At 36.1% G+C, this 15,941-nt stretch overlaps 1 pseudogene; it reads left to right on the forward strand.

The window, feature by feature from the left end:
- Window positions 1-9,176: 9,176 nt before the first annotated feature.
- Window positions 9,177-15,229, forward strand: LOC100929497 (annotated as a pseudogene).
- The last annotated feature ends 712 nt before the right edge of the window (window positions 15,230-15,941 follow it).

Genomic DNA, 15,941 nt, shown 5'->3' on the forward strand with positions numbered 1-15,941 from the left:
AAACTGTAAACATAAAGTTTGAACAGCTGGATGATATGTAAAATAAGATTCTTGGGCTGCCTGAAATAAAGGAGTATTGACTAACATGGTTAGAAGGCAATCTGCCTTTGAATTTCCATAAAAAATAAGACCTGGAATTCCACTATGAGAGTGAACATGCAAGATATAAATCTTACCTGGATGCTTTCTCACTTGCTCTTGAAGTTCCTTAAAGAGCTGATATATATTGGAAGTTACAAATTTTATTTGGGCTGTGGCAATTCTTTGTACCACACCTACTGAATAGGCCAAATCAAATATTTATATCTCCTGGATAATAAGTAAGAGCTAGAATTATTGCATACAATTCATTCTATGAGTGGACTGAAAAGGAGTTCTGACTACTCTATAGTTAAGTCATGAGAGTATACAGCACAAATTCTGTTTGGATGCATCTATAAAAATAGTTGGTCCTTTAAGAGGAACTTTAGAAACCTTTTCTTCAAAAATCCATTGCCAATTATGTGATAGCCATGTTATCTTTAATGGAGACCTGTGTGAAAAATTTGTAATGTTGGCCAACAAAATTTGCCACTCTGGGATGGTTTCACAGCATACATTAATTTTCACATTGGTTTAAAAGGTATATATCTTATCAGGTTTTATCCCAGACAATTGTACTGCTTGCTTAATAGCCTTTAATAAAATCCTAGCCAGAAGCACTGGGTAAGGGATAAAGGCTTTCTTCTGATTGTGCTGAGAGGTTCAACCACTCTATCACATTATGTCATTGATGAAGGACTGCTGTGGGTGCCTCTTTTGTAGCAAAAACTGATATTTCCAAGGGTTTTTGAGTAACTTTTTCAACCACATTGGATAAAGCCAGTTGAACCTCTCTCAAAACCTCTTGAGCTTCTTTTGTAAGCTGGCATGGTGAGTTTAAAGCCATATTTCCCCTTAATATGTCATATAATAATTCTATTTGATAGATAGTTAAGTCTAACACTGGATGCATCCATTGGATATTTCCTATCAATTTCTGAAAGTCATTTATGGTGTTCAACTTCTCTGTAAAGAAAGCTGTAATACGGTAAGCACCTTAGGATATACTTCATATCCTAAATATTGAAAAGGAGTGTGTTTTTGATATTTTTTCTGGAGCTATGTGCAATTTGTAGCTCCTTAGTGTTTCTATGGTCTTTTGTAGGCTGCTTGTAACATTTGTTCCTCAGGTGCACATGCATTACATCCATGTAATGTAACAACATAACTTTTGGAAATGCTTTTTCTTACTGGAGTAAGAGCAACAGCCACATACACTTGACACATATTAGGGCTATTTTTCATTCCTTATGGCAAAACTGTCCATTCATATCTTTTATAAGACTCAGCTAAATTAATGCTGGGTACTGAAAAGGCAAATATTTTCATATCCTCCTTATCCAAAGGGATAGAATAGAAACAATCCTTAATGTCTATAACCCAAAGAGGCCATTGTCTAGGCAATTGAGTAGGAGATGGAAGTCCAGGCTGAAGAGTTTCCATAATTTCCATCTGTTCATTTACTTTTCTTAAATCAGTCAACATCCTTCATTTTCCAAATTCCTTTTTTACTACAAATGCAGGGCAATTCCACAGACTTAGAGAAGGTTGTAAGTGTCCTTGATCAAGTTGCTCTTGTACTATATCTAATAAGGCCTGAATCTTTTCACTTGCTAAGGGCCCCTATTCTACCCACACTGGTTTATCAGTTTTCCATTGAATGGGAACAGGTGAGAAAGTAGGCAGACCTTCAACAGCAGCCCTGCCCCAAAAGCCAAAGTGCTCAATTATAATCCTAACTGTTGTAAGATGTCTCTTCCCCTAGATTGATGTGGATTTTTTTTTTTTACAAAAGGAGTAAAAACTCCTGTTTCACCTTCAAATATCCATCTCAAAGGAGTAGCACTAATTTCAGCTGCTATTGATCCTCCTATGCCAAACATATAGGTGTCTGCCTTAATCTTTGTCCAATGACTGGGGCAATTGACATCTCTAATAACTGTACAATCTGCACCCATGTCTACCAACCCTTTCAATAGTATTCTATTTATATAGATAGTGAGCATAGGATGGTCAGCTATAATGGCTGCAGTTCAGAATATTCCTGGATTCTGTTGTTGCGAGTCAAAATCTGGGTAAATGTCACCCAATTGCCCATCAGATATGTGTGTATCAAACACCCTTATGCTACTATTTTTCCTGGTTGATAAGTCATACATTGTCTACCTGTAGTAACTGGGATATCAGTGCTGTTCTTGTCCAATTCTCCCATTTCCCCCAGTTTCCCACATCAATGTATGGATGAACACTGTTTTGTAAGCACTCTCAGGAGGTGAAATGGTCAAGCCTACTGTGCATATAGGCAATAGATCCATAGGCTGGACAGGGACAGATTCCACCTTTCCAGGGGATATCTCAGTAGTCCCAGCTCCATATAACTCTATTCTCCCCAATTGTAATCCCTTTCTCCCATCAGATTGCTTCTTGGCTGATTGATCATGTCAGAGTACTGAACATCTTTGACTGTGATCATGCTCCAAGTGTTTTTTCCCCAGGTCTCTGGAGCTGGGAACTGCTTCTTGTTTTTCTGAGTCAATCTAGATTCTGATGCCTAATAGAAGCCTCTGTTGCATTTTGGACATATGGTTTTGGGTCTTGTTCTCCCACCTTGTCTTCTATGTCAACACTGAGCTGTCAAATGTCCTACTTTATGACACTGAAACCATTGACAAGTCTCTCTGGAAGTTCCTTGCCAAAAGAGACCCTGTCTTCCCATGTTCAAATCTTGGAAAGTCTGCATCATAGCCTAGGTATAAAAGGTATTTGTGCCCACTGAAGCACAGCATCTTATGATCTCATCTAAAGGAGCATCCTTGTATAGTCCTAGTATAATTCTTCTACAAATCTCATTAGCATTTTCTTTATCAAGTCACCTTACATAATTTCTGTTGCTAGATTTTCACCAATAATTCATATAACAGCTGTCTGCAGACATCCCATGAAATCAGCAAAGGGTTCATTTGGACCTTGGGCTATTTCCTGAAGGTTTCCCCTCTATGTTGTTTTCCTGGGATGGTGCTCTATGCTATGATAGCAGCAGAAGCAATTTGTTCATATGCTGTCAAAGGGTAATGTGTGCTGAAGTGTCTGCATAATGACCTAACCCTGCTAGTTGATCAGAGGTGACTGGTATATTAACTCCAGGTTACCTATTTCATTGGGCTTTTATTCTACAGAGTTCACTATACTCAGAAAGTCACAAGTTTTGTCCAGGTCCTAAACATGACCTTGCTATAGATTTCCAATCATTAGGGGTTAAAATTTCAAAAGCCAAATTCTCTAATTTCATCTTAACTTAAGATGATGTAGACCCATAAAGAGTGCAAGCCTTTTTCAGATCTTTGATAATTTCCAAATTAAACGGAGTGTATTTTCTTTTTTCTTTACCTGAAGAGTCAAACTTTTCAATCACAGAATATATTTCTATTTTTACATCAGATATATCATGTTCTTCATTTTTAGCTCTAATTAATGCCCTTTGTCATCCTGTCATAGTGAATGGACAAAGAGGCTGCATGGGAGGTGCTGATGGTGTCACTGACCTTCCCCCTCTTTTTCCTCCTCCCCACAAGGGTGAAATAGAGATAGGATGGTCAAGAGATGGGAAATGCCCTAATGGTGCCTGCTCAGGTGTAAGTGAGCTGTGAAAGTGAGAAGCCCCACACACTTTAAGTTCATCGGCAGTGCTCTTGTCCAATTGTCCATGCTTTTTAGCTGCTTTGTTAGAACTTGTGTGATTCTTGAAAGACAATTGTATTATATTGTACATAAGGAATGTTTCTTCAGGAATTGAATCAGGACCCAACTGATAATGTTCAATTAGTTGCTCTCCCACTAGGTCCCACATATTTGGCTCTAATTTTTCTTCCTTAGATATCCAAGGAGAAATTCACTCTAATATATTTAAGAGGTCAGTGATCTGCTTCCAAGTTACCAACAAACCTTGCTTCTTTATTAACCTAACTATACATTCTGCATATTTCCCTTGGGGTGGGGAAGACTCTTTTCTTAGTATTTTCCCCATTTCAGAAAAACCCAAAAATGATTAGTTTAGCCTTTATCAAAGTTTCCTGTTTGTCTATTTTTATACTCATCCTATTTCCAGGTCACAGGAGACTTCTTCACTGAACTCAGGATTGTGTCAGTTGAACTACTGAGTATAATCCTTACATCCATGTTCAGGCACCAAAATGTAATGTTTGGGCTAGCTTTCTGGAAGTCCTCTAGAAGGGCCTTGATCTCGGCAGGATAGATACCATGAGAATGGACAAGAATAGAGTTCAAAATCTTTATTATCTTATACACAGTCTGTGTCTGTCATAGTCTGACCCAGTCCCAGTCTGACCCAGTCTTCTTTAGCAGTCTGACAGTCTACCAATTTCAACCAGTCTCACCAGGAGTTTGACTTTGTCCCCAGTTTAAATACCCTATTACAATTTCATCATCATAGTATACTGAGTATGCATGAACTAGAAAACCATTTCATCACCATACTAAGTACTAAGTATATATGTGAACTAGAGAACAATCATCTCATAAATTCCACTGAGTTAATACCTTGTTTCAAGTATACTTCTCCAGAGTTCTGGCTCTCTACATATAGGCAATGGAAGAATTTGCATAGAGAGAGGTGGCATTATTACTACCAGGATTTTGAGATATCTATGGGCATCTGTCCTCCTAAAATTAGTTTCCACCAATGAAGTTATTCTTAATAACAATCCAATTGACTCAGTTTAGTAAAATTATTTTCTTAGCCTAATAATTTTTAAAAATTACAAAACTTTCGCAAAACAAAATTAGAACTTAAAAAAAAAAGAACATATGGTATCCTCTCTCACAAATATACAGAGTCCAGTGGTCAGAGTATGTGAAGTATGGTTCCATCTTAGAGTGCCTTGGTAATGAGAAACACATGATGGAAATAGAGTTAGTTGAGGCAACTTACAACTCCTAAATTTTTTGACCTTGAAATATTTTTCATAAAGTTTTTAACGAATTGTTTTATTGGCAATAAATAAGTAACTTTGTTCTTTACTTGAGTTTATTTCTTACAGGTTACTATGTCTCAGCTATTCAAATCAGTCAGTTCCCGTTGAGTGTCAGTGAAGCAGATCACATGGATATAATAGTAGCTGTTCATCACATGCAAGGTCAGTGGTTGTTAGAATTTTGTTACTATGTTGCTGAACTGGCCAGCCAGACCTTTTTATCCCTGAACTGTTAACTGACCAGGGAGGGCACAGAAGAGCACCCAGCTACAAAATAAACCACAAAATGCAAGATCTCTGCTAGTTGGTTTAATCTGCTGGATTATCAGGCTTTGTTTTTCAATGAGATGCTCCAATTTTTTGCTGCCTTTAGTCACTAACTAATTTAGGTATCATTGTGGTCTTTTCAATTGCAATTTTATTTTGCTTTGTTCATCAAGAGCAATAAAATTTATCTTAGGTTTTGCAAAAGACAGTTTATTTTAGCACCTTCAGAGTGTCAGGTCTAAGGTTTGTTACTTTCAGGCAAGAAATAAGATAGGTTTATCCTTTCCTGATCAGTTATTCTTTCTAGTTAAGAAAAGATTTCTTTCACTGTAGGACTCACCTTTACTCATGGTGAATCTTCCAGTTATAATTCCATTTTGGCTACATGAAGTTATGTGTGGAGGCAGGAATAAAAAGCAGAGATAGAAGTATTGAAAATATATGAGTTGTAGTACAAATTCATTGTTTCACTGGCATTGCCCTATGGAATTGACTTATTCAAGGCTCAGAACCTTTCAAAAGTATGGAATGTTTCCTCTACATGTCAAAACTATGTATGTAGGTATATTTTATATATATATATATATATATATATATATATATATATATATATAATATACCTACATACATAGTTATATATACATACATATATATATATATATATATATTTGGTAGATGGAAGCATGTGAATATCTATATCAATTGATAAAGTTTTTTCAAGAAAAATATGTTTCTTTTCTCCTTAGATTTCTAAACATGCTCATTAATGTAAAATGACTGTTCAACTTAACATCATGAAATATTCCTAATATTTACATGTTGGGCTTCTGTATAGCATCTAAATCTGTGTCTACATGATGCCCAAACAACAGAATATAAAGGGACAATGGTAGATCCAGACATTCTGTCTACTTATGCCAAATATAGAAATATAGTCTAATGTCCTAATATCTAACTAAATCATTCATTTTCCATTAAGCTTTTTTTGGTGCCATATAGACATATACTAAGAATTGGAACAGAGGGAATCTTGGCACATGAAGATTGGATTATGTTGGCTTGGTTAGGAGGGAAACTTGCTTATTGTCTGCCAGAAAAATAACTGGCTTTATCTGGTTCTATTATTACACACTTTTTAGGAGCACTTAATTTAAAACAAAATTGTGGGCTTTCTTCCCACCATAATGTTCTAGGACTTCTTTAATAAGTCAATGTTCAAAGTATTCTTTATCCTTACCAATAGGGCAAATTTCTTGTTCAAGCTCGATCCACAACAAAAAGATTTTCATTTGGTGAATGCTGATCCCTGATTTGGCACAAGTAAATAAATCAAGATGTGTGCAAACTCAGAGTCTCATAATCTGTAAGCAGCAAGGTTTAACCTGACAAAATAATAGCTATGGAAAAACAACTTACAAATCACACTCACCACTGAAATCAGAGACTTATTTCCTAAATGAGTTGTAATCTAAACTCAGAAACAATACAAGGTATTGTTAATAGAGTTTTGAGTTTTATCATTATTATTTTGAGTCTGCTCAAGTCCTCTTGCTATAGAGTGTGGACCACATCAACACCTACAGTATGTTGTTATTAATCTGTTCCATACTCTAAATATTTTAAAGACTATATTGTATTTCAGTAAATGCGAACCTTTGACTTTTTAGAAATGCATGTTCTGTTCATGGGCTTTAATCTGTGTTTCAACTTTACTGGTGACATGGCTTACTTGGATAATGGGGTATTGGGAAAACATAGAAAAGAAAATGTCACATAAAAGGAGGAGAATAATCACTGAAAGGTTTCTCATATCCTGTGGATGTGTTTCCTTCTACTATGTGTGATTTGATATCCTGAGAGGAAAAGCATTCAATAAATGCAAAATAATAGTAATAATCAGAGGGATCACTTACATTTCGAACACGCCATTTTTTTATGCTGAATTGTTTGGTTCCTGTACCACTTGAACCATAATTATGATATTCTGTTATTTATATTCCTGCAATAGCTATTTATCTCATAAACAGATATTATGATAGGCTGAAACTGGGCCAGTTTAAAACAAAACAAAACAACCTATGACAGAAACCAGCTACTTCAGAAGAGTGGAGATAATAAAAACTAATGTTTATTGAGGGTTTAAAGTTTTGCTAAGAAGTTTACATAGATTTCCTCACTTAAGTCTCACAGGCTATATTTTACAAATGAAGAAACTAAGAATAAGAGAGAAAAAGTGATTTTTCCATTACTAAAAAGATGGTATCAGGGATGAGATTTAAATTTATGTCCTAACTCTGGGTCCAGCATTTTATTAATAGCATTTTCTTTCTTTCTTTCTTTCTTTCTTTCTTTCTTTCTTTCTTTCTTTCTTTCTTTCTTTTTTTTTCTTTCTTTCTTTCTCTCATTCGTGGATGTATTTATTCATGTATCAAACATTTGTTAAACACCTGCTATGTGCTGGTAGAAGAAAGACAAACATTGAAAAAAATAAACATTGAAGGAGCTTACATTTAATGGGGGGCCAATACCATAGGTACAGATAGGTGTTTATAGAATATGTGCAAAAAAAATTAATTGGGAGGAAGCATTAACTACTAGGAGAATCAAAGAAGGTTTCATGTGGGAGGTACCACTTGAACTGAACTTTGAATGAAGTTATTGATTCTTATAGATAGGGGTAAAGATATAAACAAATGATTTTTAAATTGAAAAGGGTACTTTAGTTCCTAAATCCACCATTTCACAAAGGAAAAATAATGAGACCTAGTATGAGGAAGGTATATGTGCTCGAATTTGTTTCCTTGGTAATATCATGTTATAGCAATTCAAGTCAAGTAAATATTTAGGTAAAAGTGAAAATTAGCATATATATGTATGTGTGTGTGTGTATATGTATGTATGTATTCAATCCATCTGCACATAAACCAATTCAGCAAGTCCATTATAAAGAAAATGTTCTTTATCTTTGAACCTGCTTCCAGGCTCTTTGCGATCTGCACTTCTTTCAGGTATTTCTGGCTTCCAACTTTGAGATAGAAGATAGACAATGACAGTACCACTTCAAGTTGCTGGAGAAAAAAATTGTGGGAAAAATCCAACACAAGAGTCATTGACAGTCTCCATCATATTCAAGTCTGCAGTTTGCTGTGATAGACACTTTGGGTAACTTTTCTACAAGTGAGATTTAGGACTGTCTTTATTTTGGTTGATATGCTTCCTCTCTCTCAAAGGAAGTACGTCTTCACTATGAACTTTCTTTGTGAATTTTCTCAAATTCCAGGCAGAAGAGAACTTAATAAATGTTAAACTATTTTTAAAATAAAGTATAATGTGACTTCTCTTGTCTGAAAGAGTTGGATTATTTGATGTGCTGAAAACATTGTCTTATCTATAATGAAGCATTACAAATATTCCACATCTTCATCGAATTTAAAATGAAATGTTAAGTTTCTGAAATGAATATTTACAGCTCTAGCTTAGTCCTGGAGTGCTCTTCATGGGAGTCTCTCTTAATCTGAATTTTTCTCTTTGTGTCTTCTTTGTTCCAGAGAGTTTCTCACATGCTCTTACCATCACATCCCAAATCCTTCTCATGTCTCTCACCCTGGTTCTCTGAATTTTTCTTCCTTTCATGTAGCTTTCTAGAACTCTGTCCCTCCTCTGCCTCCCTGGGTCTCTGGGACTGGGTAAGTGCTAAGGTGCTTTCCCACCTCCAGATCTTTTCCTGAAGGAGGGGCTCTATAATTCCTCTTCTCTTTTTTTTCTTCTTTGTGATTACTTGGAGGTGGTTGGTTTACTGCACCCATGACTGGCCATTCCCACCATCCCTTCAGCCTGGATCACTGGGTCCCTGATCCTGGAAACATGATGTTCTCTGATCTCAAGTCACCCTTATCTATTATTCAGTCAATGCTTTGGCCCTGGCTGCAGCTGTCTTGGAGATACTAGACTACATGGCACATCCACAGATGGCTTTTCATACACGTCACAGAAGCAGAGCCGAGAGTGAATCACATTCACTGGGACTCGACTCACCATCCTGGAAGACCTTTTTTCAAAGATTCGATACCTTGATATCTTCATGCGAGAGGATGTAGCAGGCAAAATCAACCTCTAAGAATCCCAAGTCCAGGTATGGTTTAAGAACTACTGCTGGATGAAATGTAGCTAGCAGCAGCAGTAGTAGCAGCAGTCAGCAGGTGGAGGGGTGTCCAAGGCCCGACCTGCCAAGAAGAAGGGCATCTTGCCACCCCGAGGTGAACCAGAGGCTGGCCCAAAACCGCCATCTCCAGCTTCCTCGGTTATTCCTCCTTCAGCAACAGTTTCCAAATGGAGCCTTGCCCTCTTTCCATTGCGCTACCCAGTGGCAACAATTGGAGGCTGCAAGGGGCTCCTCCGTCTGTACTATGATGCTGGGGTTTCTGTGACTGTCTCCTCTGCCTATGGGCTGACTTATACTCCTGCCCTAGCAGCCTTCACTGCCTAGTCTTCGCCATATGGGAGTTACAGTTCTTTTTTAGGGGGTCTAGCCTGCAGCCCCTACCTTTAATCCATGGGGGATCAGCTTGGAGGACCTGGTTCTTCCCTCAGCACCCTCCTGGCATAGGGCTCCATTTGGGCCAGTCTCCAGCCCTCCTATCAGATTAAAAAATTCATAGGCTGGGGGCATAGGCTTCAACCCTGTGGACTACCAGGATTATAAGGATCCCCATAGCACCTGGAAATTCAATTTTATTTTATTTTTATTATTATAGTAACTTTTTATTGACAGAATCCATGCCAGCGTAATTTTTTTTTACAACATTATCCCTTGCACTCACTTCTGTTCCGATTTTTCCCTCCCACCCTCCACCCCCTCCCCTAGATGGCAAGCCATCCTATACATGTTGAATATGTCCTGGTATATCCTAGATACAATGTATGTGTGCAGATCCAAACAGTTTTCTTGTTGCACAGGGAGAATTGGATTCAGAAGGTAAAAATAACCCAGGAAGAAAAACAAAAACGCAAACAGTTTACATTCATTTCCCGGTGTTTTTTCTTTGGGTGTAGCTGCTTCTGTCCATCATTGATCAATTGAAACTGAATTAGGTCTCTTTTTCAAAGAAATCCACTTCCATCAGATTACATCTTCATACAGTATCGTTGTTGACGTATATAATGATCTCTTGGTTCTGCTCATTTCACTTAGCATCAGTTCATGTAATTCTCTCCAAGCCTCTCGATATTCATCCTGCTGGTCATTTCTTACAGAACAATAATATTCCATAACATTCATATACCACAATTTATCTAACCATTCTCCAATTGAAGGGCATCCATTCATTTTCCAGTTTCTGGCCACTACAAACAGGGCTGCCACAAACATTTTGGCACACACAGGTCCCTTAACCTTCTTTAGTATCTCCTTGGGGTATAAGCCAAGTAGAAACACTGCTGGATCAAAGGGTATGCACCGTTTGATAACGTTTTGGGCATAACTCCAGATTGCTCTCCAGAATGGTTGGATTCATTCACAGCTCCACCAACAATGTATCAGTGTCCCAATTTTCCTGCATCCCCTCCAACAATCATCATTATTTTTTCCTGTCATCTTAGCCAATCTGACAGGTGTGTAGTGGTATCTCAGAGTTGTCTTACTTTGCATTTCTCTCATTAATAATGATTTGGAACACTCTTTCATATGAGTGGTAATAATTTCAATTTCATCGTCTGAAAATCGTCTGTTCATATCCTTTGACCATTTATTAATTGGAGAATGGCTTGGTTTCTTATAAATTAGAGCCAATTCTCTATATACTTTGGAAATGAGGCCTTTATCAGAACCTTTAACTGTGAAGATGTTTTCCCAGTTTGTTGCTTCCCTTCTAATCTTGTTTACATTAGTTTTGTTTGTACAGAAGATTTTTAATTTGATGTAATCAAAATTTTCTATTTTGTGATCAATAATGGTCTCTAGTTCGTCTTTAGTCACAAATTTCTTCCTCCTCCACAAGGCTGAGAGATAAATTATCCTATGTTCCTCCAATTTGTTTATAATCTAGCTCTTTATGTCTAAATCATGGACCCATTTTGATCTTATCTTGGTATACAGTGTTAAGTGTGGGTCCATGTCTAATTTTTGCCATACTAATTTCCAGTTATCCCAGCAGTTTTTGTCAAATAATGAATTCTTATCCCAAAAGTTAGGATCTTTGGGTTTGTCAAACACTAAATTGCTATAGTTGACTATTCTGTCTTGTGAATCTAACCTGTTCCACTGATCAACTAATCTATTTCTTAGCCAATACCAAATGGTTTTGGTGACTTCTGCTTTATAATATAGTTTTAGATCAGGTACAGCTAGGCCACCTTCATTTGATTTTTTTTTTCATTAATTCTTTTGAGATTCTTGACCTTTTATTATTCCATATGAATTTTGTTGTTATTTTTTCTAGATCATTAAAATATTTTCTTGGAAGTCTGATATAGCAATTAAATAATATAATAATGATATAGCACTAAATAAATAGGTTAATTTAGGGAGTATTGTCATCTTTATTATATTCGCTCGACCTATCCAGGAGCACTTAATATTTTTCCAATTGTTTAAGTCTGACTTTATTTGTGTGGAAAGTTTTTTGCCATTTTGCTCATATAATTCCTGACTTTCCTTTGGTAGATAGATTCCCAAACATTTTATGCTGTCGACAGTTATTCTGAATGGAATTTCTCTTTGTATCTCTTGCTGTTGGATTTTGTTGGTGATGTATAAAAATGCTGAGGATTTATGGGGATTTATTTTATAACCTGCAACTTTGCTAAAGTTATGGATTATTTCTAATAGCTTTTTCATAGAATCTCTAGGGTTCTCTAAGTATACCATCATATCATCTGCAAAGAATGATAGTTTGGTTTCCTCACAGCCTATTCTGATTTCTTTAATCTCTTTCTTGACTCTTATTGTCAAGGCTACTGTTTCTAATACAATATTGAATAATAATGGTGATAGTGGGCAACGTTGCTTCACTCCAGATCTTACCGGGAAAGATTCCAGTTTTTCCCATTGCATATGATGCTTACTGATGGTTTTAAATATATGCTCCTGACTATTTTAAGAAAAAGTCCATTTATTCCTATACTCTCAAGAGTTTTTATTAGGAATGGATGTTGGATTTTATCAAATGCTTTTTCTGCATCTATTGAGATGATCATATGGTTTTTGTTAGTTTGCTTATTGATATAGTCAATTATACTAATAGTTTTCCTAATATTGTACCAGCCCTGCATTCCTGGTATAAATCCTACTTGATCATAGTGTATTATCCTAGGAATGATTTTCTGTAATCTTTTTGCTAATATTTTATTTAAGATTTTAGCATAGATATTCATTATGGAGATTGGTCTATAATTTTCTTTCTGTTTTCAGCCTACCTGGTTTAGGTAGCAGTACCATGTCTGTGTTGTAAAAGGAGTTTGGTAGGACTCCTTCAGTCCCTATTTTTTCAAATAGTTTATATAGCATTGGGGTTAATTGTTCTTTAAATGTTTGGTAGAATTCACATGTAAATCCATCTGGTCCTGGGATTTTTCTTAGGGAGTTGTTAATAACTTGTTCTATTTCTTTTTCTAAGATGGGACTATTTAGGATATTTACTTCTTCCTCTGTTAATCTGGGAAGCTATATTTTGAAGGTATTCTTCATTTCATTTAAGTTGTCAGATTGATTGCATAAAGTTGGCAAAAGTAACTCCTAATTATTGCTCTAATTTCCTCTTCATTAGTGGTGAGTTCTCCCTTTTCCATTTTAAGACTAAAAATTTGATTTTCTTCTTTCCTTTTTTAATCAGATTTACTGAGAGTTTGTCTATTTTGTTGGTTTTTTCATAGAACCAACTCTTAGTTTATAATTAATTCAATAATTTTTTTTTTACTTTCAATTTTATTGATCTCTCCTTTTATTTTTAGAATTTCAAGTTTAGTGTTTGACTGGGGGATTTTAATTTGTTCCTTTTCTAGCATTTTTACTTGCAAGCCCAATTCGTTGACCTTCTCTTTCTCTACTTTATGCAAGTAAGCCTCTAGAGATATGAAATTTCCCTTTATTACTGCTTTGGCTGCATCCCACGCATTTTGCTATGATGTCTCATTATTGTCATTTTCTTGGGTGAAGTTATTCGTTCTGTCCGTGATTTGCTGTTTCACCCGATCATTCTTTAGTATGAGATTATTTAGTTTCAATTATTTTTCGTCTACTTTTCCCTAGCTTTTTGTTGGTGTAATTTTTATTGCATCGTGGTCTGAAAGGATGCATTTACTATTTCTGATTTACTGCATTTGAGTTTGAGGTTTTTATGTCCTAATATATGGTCTATTTTTGTATAGGTTCCATGAACTGCTGAAAAGAAAGTGTACTCCTTTCTGTCTCCATTTCATTTTCTCCAGAGGTCTATCATATCTAACTTTTCTAGTATTCTATTTACCTCTTTGACTTCTTTCTTATTTATTTTGTGGTTTGATTTATCTAATTTTGAGAGTGCAAGGTTGAGATCTCCCACTATTATAGTTTTGCTATCTATTTCTTCTTGCAGCTCTCTTAATTTCTCTTTTAAGAATTTAGATGCTACATCACTTGGTGCATATATGTTTAATATTGATATTGCTTCATTATTTATGCTACCCTTTAGCAAGGTATAATGCCCTTCCTTATCTCTTTTAATTAGATCAATTTTTGTTTTTGCTTGATCTGAGATCAGGATGGCTACCCCTGCTTTTTTTTTACTTCACCTGAAGCATAGTAGATTTTGCTCCATCCTTTTACCTTTATTCTGCATGTATCTCCCTGCTTCAGGTGTGTTTCCTGTAAACAACATATTGTAGGATTCTGGCTTTTAATCCATTCTGCTAATCACTTCCTCTTTATGGGGGAGTTTACCCATTCACATTTATGAGTTAAAATTACCAATTCTGTATTACTTGCCATCTTGTTAACCCCTATTTATGCTTTTTCCCTTCTTTCCCCTTATCCCTACCCAGTATTAAACTTATAGCACCTTGCTTCTCACAGCCCTCCCTTTTTAGTATCCCTCCTCCCACCTTAGAGTTCCTCCCTATCTTCTCCTTTCCCTCTCAGTTTCTGTTCCTTCTGCTTAGCTTATTCCTTCCCTTTTCACTTTTCCTTCTCTTTTCAATGAGATGGAGATAGTTTCACCATATATTGAATATGTCTAAAATTTTTTCTCTTAAGTCAATTCTTTATGCAGTAAAATACCCACTATATTCATCCCCCTCCATTCTTTCTCTCAGATATAATAGGTTTCCTTTGCCTCTTTGTGAGATATAGTACCCCACTTTACCCTTTTTCTGATACAATGTCCTTTCCACCTCTAATTTCTAGAACAAGGTATACATTATTTTTATACATGTTTACAGCAGAAATATAGTTCCCAAGATTTCTTTTACCTTTTAGGTTTTTCTTGAGTTCTATATTTGCAGATCAAACTTCTTGTTAAGTTCTGGTTTTTTCACCAAAAATAGGTGAAATTCACTTATTTCGTTGAATGATCATCTTCTTCCCTGGAACAAGATGCTCATTATGGCTGGATAAGTTATTTTTGGTTGCATACCGAATTCCTTAGCCTTTTGGAATATCATATTCCAGGCCCTTCGATCTTTTAATGTGGATGCTGCTAGATCTTGGGTGATCCTTATTGTGGCTCCTCTATATTTGAATTGGGTTTTTCTAGCTGCTTGGAGTATTTTTTCCTTCGTTTGAGGGTTCTGGCATTTGGCCACTATATTTCTTGGTGTTTTGATTTTAGGATCCCTTTCAGTGGAAATTCAATTTTAACACAAGAGCAGATGGCATGGATTATGAGCATCAGGGTTCCTGGAAATTCAGGATCTTATAGATAAGGAAAGGGAGAGCAAAACCCTTTCCTTTTCTGTTATAAAACAAGATTCCTTCTTTCTGAACCAGGAAATAGTTTGTGGAAAGAAAAAATGTGAAAAACCTCAAATTTGGATTCAGGATCTTGATTCCCATTTGTCATTTTTGTAACCCCCTTATTTTTAAATTTTTATTTTTCTAGATTCTAGCATGATAGGATGCCTGAGATCCTATTGAGTTGAGAGAGAACAGTGTGGGGAATGGTATAAGAACACTGAAAGGGGCAGGGAGGCTCAGTTATTGAAAGTCAAAAGGACATATTTTCAGAATCTCCCCTGATGTATGGGACCATTGAGTCACTGCAAAGGAAATCTCAGTTTACTCTGCTCCAGAATGGGTTGCAGTAGACCTCAATGTTTCCTTTTGTGTCCATAGGAGTATAAATGGCTCCCTTAGAAATATCTTTTATGTATTGGATGGTGATATATTTCCAAATGTTTGTGGAAAAAAAAGTCAGTAACGTCCCACCTCTTTCCAAGTTAACCTTTTTCATGGATCTTTCCATGAGGATCTTGGGGAGTCCGGACCTGAGAGCATGATCTCACCAAATACCACTCTCATCCCATTCTTACCACCTAGATAAGTTTTTGATTCAATATATAGTGAGAGGACCTTTACTGCTCTGAATTTTGTCCAATTCAATAAAAAATGAACCAAACCAAACAAAACAAAAA

Source organism: Sarcophilus harrisii, chromosome 4 (assembly GCF_902635505.1).
Source record: "Sarcophilus harrisii chromosome 4, mSarHar1.11, whole genome shotgun sequence".
NCBI lineage: Eukaryota > Metazoa > Chordata > Mammalia > Dasyuromorphia > Dasyuridae > Sarcophilus > Sarcophilus harrisii.